This window comes from Piliocolobus tephrosceles, chromosome 6, assembly GCF_002776525.5.
Source record: "Piliocolobus tephrosceles isolate RC106 chromosome 6, ASM277652v3, whole genome shotgun sequence".
NCBI lineage: Eukaryota > Metazoa > Chordata > Mammalia > Primates > Cercopithecidae > Piliocolobus > Piliocolobus tephrosceles.
Window position 1 is genome coordinate 7,424,954 of NC_045439.1, and position 21,689 is coordinate 7,446,642.

Genomic DNA, 21,689 nt, shown 5'->3' on the forward strand with positions numbered 1-21,689 from the left:
TCTTGAAGGACATTTGTGTTGTTTCTGGTTTTTTGGCTGCAAGTAGGATAAAGCTGCTGTGAATAAATAGAACATTCACATATAGGTTTTAAGTTTTCATTTCTTTTGGGTACATAGAAAATGGAATTACTGGGTCATATTGTAAGTGTATGCTTAATTTTATGAGAAACTGCCTGTGTTTTCCAAAGCAGTGGTACCGTTTTGCATGCCCACCAGCAATATATGGGAGTACCAGTTGCTTTCTGTCCTGTCAGCACTTGGTGTATGTCTTTTTTATTTGAGCCATTCTAATAAGTGTGCCTTCGTATCTCATTGTAGCTTTAATTTGCATTTCCCTAAAAACCAAGCATGTGTTTATTTGACCTTTATCAATCTTATTTGATGATCGATCTCTTCAAATCTTTTGCCCATTTTGTTATTGAGTTGTTTTCTTATTTTGGGTTGTGAGAGTTCTTTATATACTTTGAACACGAGTCCTTTCTCTGTTATGTGATTTGCAAATACTTTCTCCAAGTCTTTTGGCTTGTCTTTTACTAATTTTTTCTTTTTTTCTTTCCTTTTTTTTTTTTCGTTTTTGAGACAGAGTCTTGCTCTGTCACCCAAGCTGGAGTGCAGTGGCACAATCTCGGCTCACTGCAACCTCCACTTCCTGTGTTCAAGCGATTTTCCTGCCTCAGTCTCCCAAGTAGCTAGGATTACAGGCGACCACCATGACTCCTGACTAATTTTTGTACTTTTAGTAGAGATGGGATTTCGTCATGTTGGCCAGGCTGGTCTCAAACTCCTGACCTCGGGTGATCCGCCTGCCTTGGCCTCCCAAAGTGTTGAGATTACATGCGCGAGCCTCTGTGCCTGGCCTGTCTTTTACTGTTTCTTAACAGTGACTTTTAGAGAGCAGAAGCTTTCGTTTTGATGAAGTCTAATTTATCAATTTCTTTCTTAAAGATTGCAATTTGTGATGCTGTATCTAAGAAATCTTTACCTAAGCCAAGGTCGCAAAGTGTTTCTCCTGTTTTCTTCTAGAACAAAATGTGTTTTAAATCTTGAATAGTGAAAGGCTTTAGAATTCAGACTTCTGGTTTCTTTAGATGCATATCCCTTAAGAATTTAGTAAGCTTCTGATCAATTTGCCTGGCTCCATTCTGTGTACTGGTAGCCACACCCAAAGTACCTTTTGAGGTGTAGTTCTCAGATGGGTTTCATTTCTTTGCTTTCTCTCCCCTGCTTTTCTCTCTCTCTCTTTCGATTTACTGGTGTTTCCTTGGAGTTAAAAGACTGAATAGAAATGCCACACCCTTAATCTGAATCTTTGCTTCAAGTTCCTTTACCCAACTCAGAAGATTTCCTAGGCCTTTGCCCTTCAAACCTTTTAAAATCCTATTTCTGACTCCTGGGGACTTGAAGCATTTGGCTTTTCTAACCTGGCAAAATCCCAAATTTCTGGACTCTCTATTCTCCTTCTATTCTGCTTGCAAACTGGTCAAATCTTTCCTCAGTTTATCTCTTTCTTTAATAGTTTTCCAGATGCACTCAAATGTAGCTGATACACGCAGATTATCAACGCTGAGTTTTCCAACCGCTTCTCTAGAGCTGTAAGTTCAGTAGCCACAAGTTCTGCCTGCCACATAATCACAGGCAACAGTCTTAGAAAGTGCCTTTCCCTGGATAACTTAAATGTCTAGCCATCTATCCTCCAAAATCTGTTTCCTCACCTCCTGACACTTGACTGATAATCTGATGACGTCTGTTTTAGAATATAAAGAAATCTGCACCCCTCTTTTGTCTCCTCGTTCTGCTAATCAGGATAAGAAACAGTAGTTGCTATAACAAACAATCCAGCATTTCAGTGCCTTAACATAACAAAAGCTGACTTTTGACTTGTGTTAGAGTCCATTGAGTTTCCTCTGAGTACTGACTGGGCTCCTTCCACAGTGCAGCTCCCCTATGTCCAGAGCCTTTTACCTTCAGCCACAAGGACAGAGGAAGCAGAGAGAGCCTGAAGTAGTCTGTAGAGTGGATTGGAGCAGGACTTGACAGGTGCCTGTGTGTCCACTCCCGTTCCATTGGCCAGAACCGGGGCACATGACCCTAACATCACTGTAACCAACACTGGAAAGTGTAGTCTTCCTGTGTGTCCAAGAAGACAGGAGTGGTGAGAATCTCGCTGGATCCGTCCTAGAACTTTTTCTTTGACAAAGAGATGGGGGTTCTCCCCTGAGTTAGATCTCTCCTGGCTCTTTTAAGGATTGTGTATTGAGTAAAACCTCAGCACCTTTTTAAAAATCCATTGGTCCAGTGATTTATTGGTAAGCATTTCAACCTGCTAGGCACAGTGTTTGCAAGGGGGAGGTGGGAGGTGAAGGGAGTGGTCCTAACATGTAGTAAGTGGCTTCTATGTTTCTAACACTTGAAATGATTATTTATTTATTTGTTTGTTTTTGAGATGGCGTCTTGCTCTGTTGCCCAGGCTGAAGTGTAGTGGCGTGATCTCGTCTCACTGCAACCTCTGCCTCCCAGGTTCAAGTGATTCTCCTGCCTCAACCTCCTGAGTAGCTGGGACTACAGGTGCCCGCCACCATGGCCAACTAAGTTTTGTATTTTTAGTAGAGACAGAGTTTAACTTGTTGGCCAGGCTAGTCTCGAACTCCTGACCTCAGGTGATCTGCCTGCCTCAGCCTCCCAAAGTGCTGAAATTACAGGTGTGAACCACCACACCTGGCCTGGAATGATTATTTAATCCCCACAGTGATAGAGATACCTGTTTTATCCCCCTTGGACAGATGAGTGAACTGGTTCAGGAAGGCAAGATTGTGCTTAAGGTCATAGAGCTAATAACCTGATCAACCACAATTAAATCCTACATTCATTCTACATGCCTAACCTATGTTAGTCCATGGTTGCGTCTCTGGGTCACCTATGTTTGTACCACAAGGAGGTTTATATCCTCTAATTATAGTCTGGTGGGGCAGACAGACATCAAAATCCAGTGAGACAAGAGGACATGGTATTGTCAGAGTACTGGCCACCATAATTGGGGGTGGAGGAGACTGGGAAATCTAGAGGGAAGGACATTTGAGCTGGGCTTCTGCATAATAGCCAGAAGCTCACCAGATAGTGGAAAACAAGGTACTTGCTACCTATGGTTTCCCATGGCCTCTGCTCCAGGCTAGGCCCTACAAGGGGGGACCTGCCTAAAGTTTCAGTTTGGGGTTCTTATTTTAATTTACGGTGCTTGTGATACGGGGTTCTGGGAAAAAGAACTAAAGGAAATTGCTGTTTTGAGCCTGCTGGGCTGTGTCCCCAGTCGGTGCAGATATTCTGATAAGGTGTGGTGATCGTGACCTCACAGAGCCGCTCTGCTAGGAGATAAGGGCAGATGAGTTGCAGAAAGAGCTTCCTGTCATGGGCTGATTGGCTGGCGGGGCAGATCTGTAGCTGCGGCTGGGCCAGCCCTGCAGAGGCCGCTGACTGGGTCAGTGAAGTGCTGAGGCTGCACTTTTTGCTCTACCTTCCATGGTTGCGTCTCTGGGTCACCTCGTCCATGGAGGACCCCTTTGAGCTATGCGGGTGCAAAGGAGAGAACAGTGTTTTATGGGATCCTTAGAGCTGGTTTCAGACTTGCTTATGTTATTAGTTAGCTATGCGGTTGCAGCAAAGCCACCTCTCTTCTCTGAGCATCCTTCTCCCATCTATAAAATGGAATTATCAGTCCCAGCTTCAAAGGACTGTTGGTGGCGTTCAGTAGTCGGTGAACCTGGGGTTCGTGTGAGGGCACTGGGTGTAGAATAGATGCTCAGTCAAAGGTGGCTACATTGTGTCATTGCCATAAGGGTCGTGATTGTCCCACCACTCATTATCCTAGTCTGATTTTAGCTTCTGCTCTCTGGTGAATCTTGAGTTCTGTAGCCTTGCTCCAAGCTCTGGGATTTCAGCTATAATTAGTCTTATACACAGTGCCATGCCTGGAACTTCCAGGCTAGGAGAAGAGACTGGACTTAACAATTGATCAACCCCATAGGACACGAATGGGGCAAGCTCTGTGGGTGCAGAGGTGGCCTATGGGGTCTCACCCAGACCAGCGAGAGAGGTTCCACCAGGAGCCTTCAGCCTGGTAAACAGCAGGGCAGGGCTGTGACTCCGATCTTGCTCTGCCTGGCTCTGAAGACGCCGTGTTCTTTGGTAGCTATGCAGTGAGGTCACCATGCTCTAGGAACCAACATTTGTCCTATTTGGTGTCACCTCAGTCGTTTGGGTTCAGTCCTCAAAATAGGTAAGTGTCAGAAGTCGTCCCTTTTCCTTTTTGGTTTGTTGAAATGCTGCAGGCTTTTTGCTCTTCCCCCCTCCCTCCCTCCTCCTTCTTTCCTTCATTCCTTCTTTCTTTCTTTCTTCTTTCGTTCCCTTTCTTCTTTCCTCCTTTCTTCCTTCCGTTTCTTCCCTTCCTCCCTCCCTTCCTTTTGATGCTGCTTCACAAGGTGAAACTGTGTCCCTGTGAGCACACGATCTGTACGCGTTGCTGGAGCATTGTACTTGAGCTCTGATATCATCCCTCCTCTGTGTACACCATGAGAACCAATTTGCTACCTAGAGGAGTCCAGACACCTCAAATGTCAAAGGAAGCTTCTCTGTCTCTGTCTCTTCCCTCTTCTTTGGGAGGGGCCACAGCTTGAGGAAAGGGCCCCTTTATGGGGGCCAGGGAATCATTCAAGGGGACCAGGGAATCAATTTTTACTCATCTACTAAGGAGCAGCTCCAGGCCTGGCCCAGGGCCCTGCTAGAAAGAACATTCCAATACAGGCTGACAGACTGTAGAAATTAATGCGCAATACAATGAGGGGTGATTATTCACATAGGTTGGGAACAATAACAAAATTGGGGGAATATTAATTGGTGTGCCATGTTCATAAAATGAAGAGGGGGGAGGAGAGCTTGAAATGACGGGGACATAACAGTAACAAGATGATTCCTAACAGGAAACATTAAACATACATACAGTGGCAGTGAATTGGATACATTCACAACAGATTTCCTACTAACACAAATTGGCTGTTAGCCTCTTTACAGACAGCTGAGGGAAGCTGGCATCTTGGTTTGAACTAAGTGGAGAATTTTAACCTGTTAGGGAATGTGGGGTGCTAAAAACCATCCTCCATCCCCTGATAGCTGATATATTATTTTGTAGAGTCTGAAATAAGCAAACTAAGAAGACAGTTCTAAGTCCCTGGCTTCTGGATTCCAATGTTCCTCTCATCTTACTCTCTCATGACACACATGCCATTTCCCCTTCTGTAGCACTTCCTGCAAAAACTTACGTGTTTATTTATTTGGTGTGATGTCTGTATCTCCAGCTAAGCTGTAGACTGCAGTGTTTTTGCCAAGACATTCTAGGAGTTGGGTGTTTGCTCTACCTTGGAACCTTTGAGATCTCCTGTTCTTACTAAATGTTGCCTTGTAGCACCGTAGCCCAATCCCAGAAGAAACAATTCTGGTATCACATCTGGACCCAACTCCTAATTTTGCTCTCTGGCAATTCTCAGTGTGACTTGGGCAAGTCACTCCACCTCTCTGCATTTCAGATTCCTAGTCTGCATAATGGAAGTAAGAATTGGGTGAGATAGGGTGGCACAGGATATAGTAGAATCCAGGTTTCCTGATCTCACGCCAACACGCTGTTCCCCACAATCAAATCTTCTACACTGGTGGCTTCCAAAGGGGGTAGATGTACTTGCAGGGAGCTAACACTGAAGACAAGGAAAATACACTAGAACTTTTATTTATGGTTAACTCAGCTCAATATAAATAACAACACATGCTTAACAATACATGTGTTTAATTTACAAAGAAGTGTATACGTAGGAAGTCTGTGCTCGAACATTCCATCTCTGCTTTGAAATAGCTCACAAACTATGCCTAGATAACAGAAGCTCAGCAATTTAGGTGTCTACCACCTTTTGTTTTAACCACTTTAAGTGGAAATAATTTCCGCTTAGGTGGAGACAGTGGAATATGATGTAGCATTTTCTGTGAAATTCCGGGCTCCGGTTGGGAATATCAGCGAGTACCACTCTAGAATACTGAAATAGAGGCTACTATTTTTCAGTGACACTAAATGGCTCCAGACTTCAGTTCTGCTTTTTTTAGTTGTTCTATCTCTTTCTCAAGCTACTGCATAAAGGTAAGAGTCTAAGAGGAATTTTGGAGGATTTGGGATTCTGGGTTCCGGTTGGCCACCAGCTTACCAGGTAAGCTTGGGAAGATCCCTATTCTTCCTTGAGTTCTGGGTTCCTGGTTTGTAAAATGAGTGGATTGGTCCAGGTCATCATCTCTGGTCCCTTCTAGCCCAGTGATGCTGTCACACTGAAAGATGTTGGCCAGTGTATCTTTCAGCACCCCTCCTTCTTCCCCCTCCCTGAAATCTATTATGGATTGGAAAGAAAAAACATATACAAGAAGTTGCCTTAGGTATTTATGCATGGAGAAAAAAGTAAATAAGCAAGATTATTACAAAAGAGCCAAAGTAAGATTTAAGAGAGAGTTGGAGGGCCTCTTCCTGGGACAACTACATGAAGGTTCGTGTATACTTGTTTTTTTTTTTTTTTTTTTTTGAGACAGAGCACCACTCTGTCACCCAGGCTGGAGTGCAGTGGTGAGATCTAGGCTCACTGCAGCCTCCACCTCCTGGGTTCAAGAGATTCTTGTGCCTCAGCCTCCTGAGTAGGTGGGATTACAGGCGCCTGCCACCACATCTGGCTAATTTTTGTATTTTTAGTAGAGACAGGGTTTCACCATATTGACCAGGCTGGTCTCAAACTCCTAACCTCAAGTGATCTGCCTGCCTTGGCCTCCCAGAGTGCTGTGATTACAGGCATGAGACACCGTGCCTGGCCCACGCATGTGTTTTGTTTGTTTTGCAGTTTTTTTCATTGTGTTAACATATACCTAACATAGAATTTACCATCTTAACCATTTCTCAGCATGCTGTTAATGGCATTAAATACATCCATAATCCTGTGCAAGCATCTCCACCATTCGCCCCCCCAGGACTCTTTACTGGAAACTCCATCCCCATGAAACACTAACTCCCCATTCCCCTCCCCCAAACCCTGGCAACCTCCGTTCTACTTTCTGGCTCTATAAATTTGACTACTGCAGGTACCTCATGTAACTGGAATCATATGGCATTTGTCCTTTTTTTTTTTTCTTTTTGAGACAGAGTCTTGCTCTGTCACCCAGGCTTGAGTGCAGTGGCACAATTTCAGCTCACTGCAATCTCTGGCTCCCAGGTTCAAGCAATTCTCAGCCTCCCAAGTAACTGGGATTACAGACATATACCACCAAGCCTGGCTAATTTTTGTATTTTTAGTAGAGACACGGTTTCACCATGTTGGCCAGGCTGGTCTTGAACTCTTGACCTCAGGTGATCTGCCTACCTTGGCCTCCCAAAGTGCTGGGATTACAAGATGTAAGCCATCAAAACTGGACAACACTTGTCCTTTTGTGACTGGATTATTTCACTCAGCATAATGTCTTCACGGTTCATCCATGTTGTAACATATGTCAGAAGTTCTCTCCTCTGTAACACTGAATAATATCACATTGTATGGATAGACTTCATTTTGTTTATCCATTCCTCTATTAGTGGACACTTGTGCTGCTTCCATGCTTTAGCTATCGTGAATAATTCTGATGTACAGAAATGCTGATCATAGCTGTACAAATATCTCTTCAAGAAAGTGTTTTCAATTCTTTTGGATCTATACCCTGTCTTAGTTCATTTGGGATCTTTGGATCGGGTAATTTATAAACAATAGGAATTTGTTGTTCACAATTCTGGAGGCTGGGAAGTCCAATATCAAGGTACCAGCAGATTCAGTTTCTGGTGAGGGCCTGTTCCTGATAGATGGCACTTTCTGGCTGTGTCTTCACAGGATGGAAGGGATAAAAAAGTTCCTTTAGTCTCTTTTATGAGGGCACTAATCCCATTCATTAGAGTGGAGCCCTCTTGACCTAATCACCTCCCAAAAGCCCCACCTCTTAGTACCATTACATTAGAGATTAGGTTCCAGCATATACATTTTGAGGGGACACACACACTCAGACAGTAGTATAGCCAGAAGTGGAACTGCTGAAATACATGGTATATTAGTCTGTTCTGGCATTACTATAAAGAGCTACCTGAGACTGAGTGATTTATAAAGAAAAGAGGTTTAATTGGCTCACAGTTCCACAGGCTGTATAGGAAGCATGGCTGGGGAGGCCTCAGGAAACTTACAATCATGGTGGAAGGTGAAGAGGAAGGAGACATATCTTTTTTTTTTTTTTTTTGAGAGTCTTGCTTTATTGCCCAGGCTGCAGTGCAGTGCCAATCTTGGCTCACTGCAACCTCTGCCTCCTAGGTTCAAGCGATTCTCCTGCCTCAGTGTCCCAAGTAGCTGGGACTACAGGTGCATTCCTCCATGCCTGGCTAATTTTTTGTATTTTAAGTAGAGACAGGGTTTCACTGTGTTAGCCAGGATGGTCTTGATCTCCTGACTTTGTGATCTGCCCGCCTTGGCCTCCCAAAATGCTGGGATTACAGGTGTGAGCCACTGTGCCTGGCCAGAAGGAGGCATATCTTACATGGCTGAAGCTGGAGGAGGACAGTGGCGGCGGGAGGTGCTACACACCTTTAAACAACCAGATAACGTGAGAACTCACTCACTATCACGAGAACAGGAAGGAAGAAATTTGCCTGTATGATCCCGTCACCTCCCACCAGACCCCTCCTCCAACACTGAGGATTACAATTTGACATGAGACTTGGACTTGGACAAAAATCCAAACCATATCACAAGGTAATTCTAGTTTTTTATTTTTTGAAGGACTGACATACCATTTTATGCAGTGACTACACCATTTTACACTCCCACCAACAGTGCATAAGTGTTTCAATTTCTCGACATCCTTACCAACACTTTTTTTTAACTTAGTCTGCTTAAAAAATTACTGTTTTGAGATTTCTTTATGTATTCTGGTTATGATTCTTTATTAGATATGCAATTTATAAATACATTCTCTCATTTTGTGGTTTGCCTTTTAAGTTTCCAAAGTGTCTTTTGAAGAACAGAAGTTCTTAGTTTTGATGAGTTCAATTATAATTTTTTTCCTTTAAGAATTGCGCTTCTAGTGTTGTATCTAGGAAATATTTGCTCAACCCTAGGTTACAAAGATTTTCTTCTATGTTTTATTCTAGAAGTTTTATAGTTTAATTTTTTACAGTTAGTTTTATCATTCATTTGGGGTTAATTTTTATATATAGTGTGAGGTATGGATTGAAGTTCTTTTTTGGCATATAATTATTTGGTTGTTCTAGCACTATTTGTTGAAAAGACTGTCTTTCCTTCATTCAATTGTCTTAATATTTGTGTTGAAAATCAGTTGTTCCTATCTATGTGAGTTGATTTCTGAACTTTGATCTAGTTGTCTATTTTAGCTCTAATACCATACTTTTTTGACCACAGTAGTTTTGTAGTAAGTCTTGAAGTCAGTTAGTGTTAGTCGCCCTACTATGTCCTTCTTTTTAAAAGTTGTTTTGGCTACTATAGGTCATTTGCATTTCCATACAAATTTTAACGTTGGCCTTCTACAGAAAAGCTTGCTTGAATTTTTATTGAGATTACATTGCAGCTATAGATCAATTAGAAGAGATGTGATATCTTAAAATTATGAATCTTCTGGTTCATGATTATGAAAACTTCTTCTTTAACTTAGATCTTTCTTAGTTTTTCTCAGCATTTTAGTTTTCTGTATTCAGGTCTTCCACATCTTTAGTTAAATTTATCCCCCTAAATGTTTCTTATTTTTTAATGCTACATAAATTTTTTTATTTCAATTTCTCGTTGTTTGTTTCCAGTCTATAGAAATATAACTGAATTTTATATTGATGTTATATTCTGCAGCCTTGCCATACTCACTTATTTAGTTTTAATCAATTTTTTTTTGCGTATTACATAGAATTTTCTATATGGGCAATATGTCCATGAATAAAAACAGTTTTATGCTTTCTCTTTCAATAATTCCTTTTATTTCTTTGTCTTGCCTTACTTCACTGCCTAGAACTTCCAGTTCAATGGTGAATTGAAGTGGTGAGAGCAAACTTCTCTGACTTGCTTCTGAACTTAGGACGGAACAATTTAGTATTTTACCATTAAATATACTATTAGCAAAAGATTTTGGGCAATCATCCTTATCATATTGAGCAAGTTGTCTTGCATTCCTAGTTTGTTGAGTGTCTTTGTTTTTCTTTTTTTTTTAATGATGGGTTCTTTTATTTATTCATTCACTACACATCTTCAGAAATGAATGCTTGATTTGGCCAAATGCTTTTTATATGTCTATTAAGATGGTCATATTAAAACAATTTTTTTCTGTCTGTTAATATAATGAAGTATAGTGATTTTCAGAAATTAAACCAATAGTCCAAGATGGCCGAATAGGAACAGCTCCAGACTACAACTCCCAGCGTGAGCAACACAGAAGATGGGTGATTTCTGCATTTCCAATTGAGGTACCGGGTTTATTTCACTTGGGCATGTCAGCCAGTGGGTGCAAGACAGTGGATGCAGCCCACTAAGTGACAGCCAAAGCAGGGCTAAGGCATTGCCTCACGTGGGAGGCACAAGGGGTAAGGGGATTCCCTTTCCTAGCCAAGGGAAACCATAACACACAGCACCTGGAAAATTGGGTCACTCCCACCCTCATACTGTGCTTTTCCAAGGGTCTTAGCAAATGGCACACCAGGAGATTATATCCTGCACCTGGCTCAGAGGCTCCCAGGCCCATGAGGCCTCCCGCATTGCTAGCATAGCAGTATGAGATCTAACTGCAAGGTAGCAGCGAGGCTGGGGGAGGGGCGCTGGCCATTGCTGAGGCTTGAGTAGGTAAACAAAGCAGCTGGAAAGCTCAAACTGAGTGGAGCCCACCACAGCTCAAGGAAGACTGCCTGCCTCTGTAGACTCCACCTCTGGGGACAGAGCATAGCCAAACAAAAGGCAGAAGAAACCTCTGCAGATGTAAATGTCCCTGTCTGACGGCTTTGAAGAGAGTAGTGGTTCTCCCAGCATGGAGTTTGAGATCTGAGAATGGACTGACTGCCTTCTCAAGTGGGTCCCTGACCCCTGAGTAGCCTAACTGGGAGGCACCCCCCAATAAGGGCAGACTGACACCTCACACGGCCAGGTACCCCTCTGAGATGAAGCTTCCAGAGGAATGATCAGGCAGCAAAAATTGCTGTTCAACTGCTGCTGATGCCCAGGCAAACAGGGTCTGGAGTGGACCTCTAGCAAACTCCAACAGACCTGCAGCTGAGGGTCCTGACTGTTAGAAGGAAAACTAACAAACAGAAGGACATCCACACCAAAATCCCATCTGTACGTCACCATCATCAATGACAAAAGGTAGATAAAACCACAAAGATAGGGAAAAAACAGAGCAGAAAAGCTGAAAATTCTAAAAATCAGAGCACCTCTCCCCCTCCAGAGGAGCGCCGCTCCTCACCAGCAATGGAACAAAGCTGGATGGAGAATGACTTTGACGAGTTGAGAGAAGACAGCTTCAGATGATCAAACTTCTCTGAGCTAAAGGAAGAAGTTCAAACTCATCACAAAGAAGCTAAAAACCTTGAAAAAAGATTAGATGAATGGCTAATTAGAATAACCAATGTGGAGAAGTCCTTAAATGACCCAATAGAGCTGAAAACCCTGGCACGAGAACTACGTTACAAATGCACAAGCTTCAGTAACCGATTCGATCAACTGGAAAAAAGGGTAACAGTGGTTGAAGACCAAATGAATGAAATGAAGCGAGAAGAGAAGTTTACAGAAAAAAGAGTAAAAAGAAACAAACAAAGCCTCCAAGAAATAGGGGACTATGTGAAAAGACCAAATCTACATCTGATTGGTGTACCTGAAAGTGACAGGCAGAGTGGAACCAAGATGGAAAATGCTCTGCAGGATATTATCCAGGAGAACTTCCCCAACCTAGAAAGGCAGGCCAACATTCAAATTCAGGAAATACAGAGAACGCCACAAAGATACTCCTCGAGAAGAGCAACTCCAAGACACATAATTGTCAGATTCACCAAAGTTGAAATGAAGGAAAAAATGTTAAGGGCAGCCAGAGAGAAAGGTTGAGTTACCCACAAAGGGAAGCCCATCAGACTGACAGTGGATCTCTCAGCAGAAACTCTACAAGCCAGAAGAGAGTGGGGGAGGGGGTGGCAATATTCAACATTCTTAAAGAAAAGAATTTTCAACCCAGAATTTCATATCCAGCCAAACTAAGTTTCATAAGTGAAGGAGAAATAACATCATTTACAGACAAGCAAATGCTGAGAGATTTTGTCACCACCAGGCCTGCCCTACAAGAGCTCCTGAGGGAAATACTACACATGGAAAGGAGCAACCAGTACCAGTCACTGCAAAAACATGCCAAAATGTAAAGCCCATTGATGCTAGGAAGAAACTGCATCAACTAACGAGCAAAATAACCAGCTAACATCATAATGACAGCATCAAATTCACACATAACAATATTAACCTTAAATGTAAATGGGCTAAATGCTCCAATTAAAAGACATAGACTGGCAAATTGGATAAAGAGTCAAGACCCATCAGTGTGCTGTATTCAGGAGACCCATCTCACATGCAGAGACACACATAGGCTCAAAATAAAGGGATGGAGGAAGATCTACCAAGCAAATGGAAAACAAGAAAAAGGCAGGAGTTGCAATGCTAGTCTCTGATAAAACAGACTTTAAACCAACAAAGATCAAAAGAGACAAAGAAGGCCATTATATAATGGTAAAGAGATCAAATCAATGAGAAGAGCTAACTATCCTAAATATATATGCACCCAATACAGGAGCACCCAGATTCATAAAGCAAGTCCTTAGATACTTACAAAGAGACTTAAACTCCCACACAATAATAATGGGAGACTTTAACACCCCACTGTCAACATTAGATAGATCAATGAGACAGAAAGTTAAGAAGGATATCCAGGAATTGAACTCAGCTCTGCATGAAGGGGACCTAATAGACATCTATAGAACTCTCCACCCCAAATCAACAGAATATACATTCTTCTCAGCATCACATCACACTTATTCCAAAACTGACCACATAGTTGGAAGTAAAGCACTCCTCAGCAAACGTAAAAGAACAGAAATTACAACAAACTGTCTCTCAGACCACAGTGCAATCAAACTAGAACTCAGGGTTAAGAAACTCACTCAAAACTGCTCAACTACAAGGAAACTGAACAACCTGCTCCTGAATGACTACTGGGTACATAATGAAATGAAGGCAGAAATACAGATGTTCTTTGAAACCAATGAGAACAAGGATACAACATACCAAAATCTGTGGTACACATTTAAAGCAGTGTGTAGAGGGAAATTTATAGCACTAAATGCCCACAAGAGAAAGCAGGAAAGATCTAAAATTGACACCCTAACATCACAATTAAAAGAACTGGAGAAGCAAGAGCAAACACATTCAAAAGCTAGCAGAAGGCAAGAAATAACTAAGATCAGAGCAGAACCGAAGGAGATAGAGACACAAAAATCCCTTCAAAAAATCAATGAATCCAGGAGCTGGTTTTTTGAAATGATCAACAAAATTGATAGACTGCTAGCAAGACTAATAAAGAAGAAAAGAGAGAAGAATCAAATACATGCAATAAAAAATGATAAAGGGGATGTCACCACCAACCCCATGGAAATACAAAATACCATCAGAGAGTACTATACACACCTTTACACAAATAAACTAGAAAACCTAGAAGAAATGGATAAATTCCTGGACACATACACCCTCCCAAGACTAAACCAGGAAGAAGTTGAATCCCTGAATAGACCAATAACAGATTCTGAAATTGAGGCAATAATTAATAGCTTACCAACCAAAAAAACGTCCAGGACCAGACGGATTCACAGCCAAATTCTACCAGAGGTAGAAGGAGGAGGTGGTACCATTCCTTGTGAAACTATTCCAATCAATAGAAAAAGAGGGAATCCTCCCTAACTCATTTTATGAGGCCAACATCATCCTAATACCAAAGCCTGGCAGAGACACAACAAAAAAAGAGAATTTTAGACCAATATCCCTGATGAACATCGATGCAAAAATCCTCAATAGGAGATACACCTAATGTAAATGATGAGTTAATGGGTGCAGCACACCAACATGTATACATATGTAACAAACCTGCACATTGTGCACGTGTACCCTAGATCTTAAAGTATAATAATAATTTAAAAAATTAAACCAATCTGTTATTCCAAGGAGAAAACCCACTTGGTCATGACGTCCTTTATATTTGTTATTATATTTGATTTGCTAAAAAATTTTAAAGCAATTTTGCATTTATGATTGTGAAGCATTTATGATCATGTTGTTCTATAGTTTTCTGTCTTGTAATAATCTAGTTTTGTTGTCAAGATTGTGCCGGTTTATTGAATCTGTGGAGAAACCCTCCCATCTCTTCTATTTTCTGGAAACATTTGGTATTATTTCTTTCTGAAATATTTGGGTAGCATTTACCAGTAAAGCCATCTGAGCCTGGTGTTTTCTACTGGGAAAGTTTTAAACAAAAATTTGAATTTATTCAACAGTAAAACTACTATTTGGGTTATTTACTTCTTTTTAAGTAAGCTTTGGTAATTTGTCAAATTTCATCTAAGTTGTTGATTTTGTTGGCATACAACATATAGTAATGTTCACTATTTATCCTTTTAATATCTGTAGAATTTGTAGTGGTATCACCTCTCTTATTCCTGACATTAGTAATTTTTTCTTCTCTTTTTTGTTCCTGGTCAGCCTGGCTAAAATTTCATCAGCTAATCTTGTCAAAAAACCAGTTTTTAGTTTTATTAGTTTTTTCTACTGATTTCTATTTCTTCAGTTTCTGCTATGATTGTTTTTATTTTCACTATTTTCTGCTTAAATTTGGATTCATTTATTCTTCTTTAGCTAGTTTCTAAAGCTGAAAGTTGAGCTAATCGACTTAGACATTTCCTATTCTGTAATGCTACAAATTTCTCCCTAAGTGCTGCTTTAGCAGCATTCTATAAATTTTGATGTATTTTCATTTTTATTCAGTTTAAAATATTTTCTCATTTTCATTTTGATTGTTCCTTTGACCCGTGGAGTATTAGGAGAGTGTTTAGTTTCCAAATACAGTTAGTCTGTGTATCTGTGGGTTTACACCCATGGATTCAACCAATTATAGATTGGTTGAATTACAGATTGGTTTGAAAATATTTTAAAAAATCGCATCTGTACTGACCGTGTATTGACTTAGTTTTTATTGTCATTATTTCCTAAAAGCTACAGCATAACACTAATTTACATAGAATATACACTGTATTTATTAGGCATGACTTGTAATCTAGAGATGATTTAAAGTGTATGGGAGAATGTGTATAAGTTATATGGAAATAACTTATGCCGTTATATATCGGAGAGTTAAACCGTTTTACATCAGAGAGTTAAACATCTGCAGGTTTTGGTGTCTGTGGGAGGTCCTGGAATCAATCCCCCACAGATACCAAGAAATGACTGTACTTGATGATTTTCCAGATAGCTTTGTCTTACTGATGTTCAACTTAATTCTGTTGTGGTCAGTGAAAATGTTGTGTATGACATGGATTAGTGAGACTTGTTTTATGGTCCTGAATGTGTTCTACTTTGGTGATTGTTTCAAGTGTACTTGAAAAAGAATGTATATTCTGCTGTTGGGTGAAGTGCTCTATATGGATCGATTAGGTTGGTTGATAGTGTTCTTCAAGTATTATTAATGATTTCACATCTACTTGTTCTGTCAATTACTGAAAAGGGGATATTAAAATCTACAACTAGAATTGTGAATTTGTCTGTTTCTTTATGCAGTTCTGACAATTTTTCCCTCTATATTTTGAGGTTTTGTTACTGGATGAGTATACATATAGGATCATTATGTTCTCTTGATGAATTAATGCTTTTCCATTAAAAATGACCTTTGCTATCTCTTTGTTATTCTTTGCTCTGAAATCTACTTTGTCTGATTTTTAATATAACCACTCCCACTTTGTTTTAATTAGTGTTAGTGTGGTATATTTTTTTCTCATCCTTTTACTTTTAACCTATTAGTGTGTTTATATTTAAAGTGAGTTTCTTATAGGTCGTACAGAGTTGGGTCTATTTGTTTTGTTTTGTTTTTATCCAATCTGACAATCTCTGTCTTTTCATTGCGATATTTGAATGATTAATTTTTGATACCATTATAGATATGGTTAAGTTTAAATCTACCATCTTGCTGTTAATCTTTTATTATTCTCATCTGTTCTTTGTTCTTTTTTTCTTCTTGTCTGCCTTTTGGATTGAGTATTTTTTTAATGATCCATGTATGTCATCTCATTTGGTTTATTAGCCTATTAGTATAACTTTTTGTTCAGTTATTTTAGTAGTTGCTTTAGGGTTAATACGCATCTTTAGTTTATCGTGCTCAACCATCAAGTGTTATTATATCACTTCACATACAGTATAAGTCGCTTATAACAGTATATTTCTATTTTTCCTTTCCTGGCCTTTGCACTACTGTTGCCATACATTTTACTTCTACATACATTACAAACCCCATAATATATTGTTGTTATTTTTCTTTAAGCAGTCAATTATCTTTTAAAGAGTTTCAGATAATAAGAAAAGTGTCTATGTATTTACCCACATAGTTATCATGTCTGGTGCTCTCCATTCCTTTGTGTAGATCCAGGTTTTCATCTGCTATCATTTTCCTTCTGCATGAAGGATTTTCTTTAACATTTCTTGTAGCACAGGTCTGCTGGTGATGAATTCTTTTAGCTTTTATACGTCTGAAAAAAGGCTTTATTTTGCCTCTACTCACTGAAGGACATCTCAAAGTCTCAACAAATCTACCAACAATTCCCTTTTTTCTTTTTTACTGCCCCTCAAGACTCTAAGAGGATTGTGCAAAAAATGGTAGGATTTAGAATTATTTCTTTTGTGCAGAATATTTTACAAGGGCATAGAGGAATCTGCATGTGTCTGAGCATCCACTGAGGCAGGAGCCAGTGTGGCTGATTCTCTATTCTGACAGCAGGAGTCATAATTAGTAAACAAAAGGACAGTGTGTGGGAAAGGGTAATTTGTCACTAATAAGATTGACATGGCCAGGGGAGGAGAAGAGTATTTTTTTTCCGAACTATCTCCTCACTGAGATAAATTTTTTTTTGTGGTAATAAATTTTTCACCACCAGAAAATGAATATCTTTTGTGCCTCAGTGACAAAGTTGTAGGTTTCCATGTAGCATCAAAGTCATGTCTATCTTTCATGCCATGTAGAAGGAACTAGATTTGCAGAAATTGTGAGCAATTTCTGTCCTCTTGGCTTATGGCACCTGTGGCTGGTTTCACAGATCACCTTTTCCTTGTCCTCCAAGGCAACACCTCCCTGATTCAGTTGACATTCTGAGTCATTCTGTCTTGTTAATTTGGTTGGCTGTGTGAAAGTAGACAAACAACCCTCATGTTTTCGGATCAATATTTTCCCCCTATGGTGCATATTGCTTATTTGAACAATCCTGGTACTGAGAGTTAAGCCCAGCTGATTTCTTAAAGTGATAGAACTTAGAGGGAAGGGCCACAAAAACCAAAAACAATCAAAGCCTGGGTCATGGAAAAATCTTCAGAGTCTGGTTGTCTCAAAGTCAAGGCCTGGCTGGCTCATCGGATTCAGTCTCCTTTCTAGGTCTCAGTCTCCCAGCTGTGAAAATGGATTAGTGATTTCCTTTCCAACTCTAATATCAAATGGATGCACCATTTCACATTCCATGCATTCTCCCCCCTGCATAATCTCACATTGGATGTTTTGCATGTGTTGAGCATGTTGCAAATTCTATTCTATTCCTATGCTTTCTTGTAATAAAAACAGGCATTTTGCTTAATGTTCATAATTATTTTTCTATTACAGAAATAGTCATGTGAATGAGAAAATTTAGAAAATACAGATTTGCAAAAAGAAGAAAGTATCCGTACAAAAATCATACAGTCCAGAAATGACCACTATTTTAAGTTTTTGGTTATATTGATGGTTTGGATCTGTGTCCCTGTCCAAATCTCATGTTGAATTGTAATCTCCAATGTTGGAGGTGGGGCCTGGTAGGAGGTGACTGGATCATGGGGGCAGAGTCCTCATGACGGGTTATAACCATGCCCTCTGTGCTGTACTTGTGATAATGAGTGGGTGAGTTATTGCGAGATCTGGTTGTTTAAAAGTGTGTAGCGTCTCCCTCCTCTCTGTCTGTTCTTTCTGCTCCGGCCATATGAAGATGCCTCTGCTCTGGCTTTGCCTTGTGCCATGAGTAAAAGCTCCCTGAGGCCTCCCCAGAAGCAGATGCTGGCACTGTGCTTCCTGTACAGCCTGTGGAGCTGTGAGCCAATTAAACTTATTTTCTTATAAATTACCCAGTCTCAGGATTTTTTTTTTATAGCAATACAAGAAAGGATTAATACAATATCCTTCCAGTCTTTCTTCTCTGTATATACTTATGCATATATTTCTATTTTCCTTTATAAAAGGGTATTATACAGGATAACTGGCTTTGTAATTTTTTTCATTTAACATTTTCTATAATCAGCTTTCTATGTAATTAGATATTCTTTCACCATGCATTTTCAATGCCTACCACATATTTGCTTTTAGATGTGTCATGATTTATTTAACCATCTCCTGTTTTTGGACATTTGAATGGTTTGCAAATTTTCACTGCCTTGAACAATTCTATGCTGAGCCCCTTAAAGTGAAGGTTTTGTATACAGCTATGATAATTTCCTTAGGATCAATTTCTAGGAGCAGAATTTCTGGGACAAAGAACGTTTACTTTTTTTTTAGGTATTGAAACATTTCAAATTAAATTCCAGAAAAGGTTTTATGAATATAAACTTCAATTTATAAAGTAAGAGTACATCTTTTTCTAGACACCTCCTAAATTCTAGATGTTATTTATAAGTTTCCAGCCCTTCATATGTAATTCTGATATCCAATTCTGATATTCATATGTAGCTCTGAAAACCAAAATTTTTTTCATCATTCATTTAGCATCAAAACGTGACCTCAATTGACATGAAGACATTAACAGCCTGCATCTGTCTCATTTAGTGTAGACATTCCTATTTTGCTTTAGAAATATCTTGCTGTTGGATTTTGGGGTGCTGCTCCAGACATTTTAGGGTGAAAGGGCTGCTTATGTCCAGCATATGCACCACAGTTCCTTTCTAAAGTCTGAAAATTTCTAAGTTTGGGCTCACATTTGGCCTCAGGAATATCAGATAAATAGCTGTGAGCCTACATTAAAAAAATAATTGGCACCAACTAATAGGCAAATGTGATGTCTCAGTTATTTTAATTTACATTTCTTTGTTTACTGGTAAGATTAAATATATATATTACCTACCTTTAGCATCAATACAATTATTCACAGTTTTTGTTTGTTTTGGTAGATATTTTGGTTGTCTAGGGAATTTCTTTCTTTCTTTTTTTGAGAGACATAGTCTGTAACTTTATTTGGCTGATGATTGCAAGGATGTACATATTTGTCAGAACTCATTGATCTGTACATTTTACTATCTGTAAAATTTCTTCAAAGGATTAAAAAAAAAAAAAAAAAACACAAAGGAGTGGTCTCATCCTGGCAGCCCCTCCCTGCATGTGTTGGTGGGGAATGTCACCGTATAATGAAGGAGAGAAAATAGACTTTAGGATACACTGAGCTGAGTGTATATTTTTTCTTTACCATTCAATAGTGGTGACCTTGGACAAATTATTTAATCTCTGCAAGCCTTAGTTTTCTCATCTCAAAAACGGTGCTAGTGTTAACATTTACTTTATAAAGTTGCAATTGCAATGAAAAATGTATGTGTATAAATAGAGGAAGAAGTTAGCACAGTTTCAGGTACACAGTCCCCCAGGACCAAACATGCGCTGAAGGTGGGTGGTTATCTGCCATGAAAAACGGTGCACCGTGAAAGAAAGGGAGATCTGTCTTTAATTACGAGAACCTTGAGTACGTTCAGGTCTGGAAGATGTGTTTTATTAATCCTTACTTCAGAAACATGAGCCAACATCTGGACACCAATATAAAAAATATACTTTGGAAAATTTTTAAGAAAATTGGTCATGTCTCTGATGGAGCTCTCCCACCTTACAGAGGCATTTTTATATATTTCTGATTACTAGACAATTTGTTTTGAAATGAAATAAGGGATGATTAAAAAAATAGATGATTTAGAGCAGGAAGGATTCTTATTTCCTGGTTCAAGTTAGAGAATTTCTCTCAGAGTAAATGTTTTCTCCTCAAAGGCATGTGAGAAATATGTTTTCAGAGTTCCAGAGTCCTTTCTTTCAATCTTTTTTTCTTCTTCTTCATCTTTGATCCATTTCTTGGCAGGGAAAAATTCTCGGGTCACTAACTCTCCCTCCTAATCTATGGAGAAGGTGCTGTTGTGTTCCGTCATTTGGGAATATGGAGGAAAATTTTGAAGCCAAATCATTTTTCCCCTACCTAGGATGCCAGTCCATTTTTTTCTTCATCCTTTAGCATTAGTCTCTTTGATTTTATCTAAAAAAGAACATGAAAAATCAACACAAGGAGAGACTTTCTTGATCTCAGGGCAACTATTTTTCACTTAGTACTTAAATTAGAGCTTGCTTTCTGTCTAATCTGGACTCTCTAGAATTTCAGTTGCACAAATATTGTGCCACTAGGATAGTTTTCTTGATACATATCACTTTGTTCCTCATGCTGTCTATTGATCCTTTCTTTTGGGTTACAGGAGGATTTTTCAGCCAGTGCTCTACTTGGTTGATTTGGTTTTCTGCTCCATCAGTTCTGCTCTTCTCTCTCTCTGTCCCTCCTGCTTGTGTCCATCATGTGAATATTCCCTTAATCTCAGTCTTTCCTACTGCAGGATGAGTGGGTAGGAGTCAGACTGGACATCCTGAATGGCCTTCTTAGCACCATAATTCTAAGAGTTATCATTGAAATTGCTATAAAAAGAAGAATAATACACACTTGCCTCAATTTCTCCCCTCTATTCAGTTGAAGACATTAAAGGGTCATGATATCTAGTGTTTGGGGCCAGAAAAAAGTCCTGTAAGAATACATAAAAGGGCCGGGCACAGTGGCTCACACCTGTAATCCCAGCACTTTGGGAGGCTGAGGCAGGTGGATCACGAGGCCAGGAGATCAAGACTATTCTGGCTAACACAGTAAAACCCCGTCTCTAATAAAAATACAAAAAAAAAAAAAAAAAAAAAATTAGCTGACGGCATTGACGCTGCTTCCAAGATGGAACCCTGTGGCTGCATCCTCCGAAGGGGAGGAAGGCTGTATCCTCGCATGGCAGAAGGAGTGAAAAGGCAAGACAGAGCTCTTTACAACCTTAAGACCTTTTATAAGGGTGCCTCTCAAAGGCCACACCTCTTGATACTGTTGTATTGGGGATTAAGTTGCAACAAGAATTTTGGAAGGGACACTTCTGTACAAACCAAAGGAGTTTCAAAGAGTTTACATGGCTTTAAGATGCACTGGGCTAGAGCTTCTACCTTGGAGAGAGGGCTGTAGTCTTTGAAAAGCCTTCAGCGTCAATCTGGGG

General features: G+C 39.8%; 1 long non-coding RNA gene across 1 annotated transcript in view; it reads left to right on the top strand.

Moving 5' to 3' along the window:
• The first annotated feature begins 4,166 nt into the window (after positions 1-4,166).
• The window catches only part of LOC111538157, a 69,714-nt gene continuing 52,191 nt past the window's right edge, over positions 4,167-21,689 (top strand). Inside the window, exon 1 of the long non-coding RNA XR_002730237.2 lies at positions 4,167-4,270. This is a non-coding gene — a long non-coding RNA (uncharacterized LOC111538157). The remainder of the gene's footprint in view (positions 4,271-21,689) is intronic.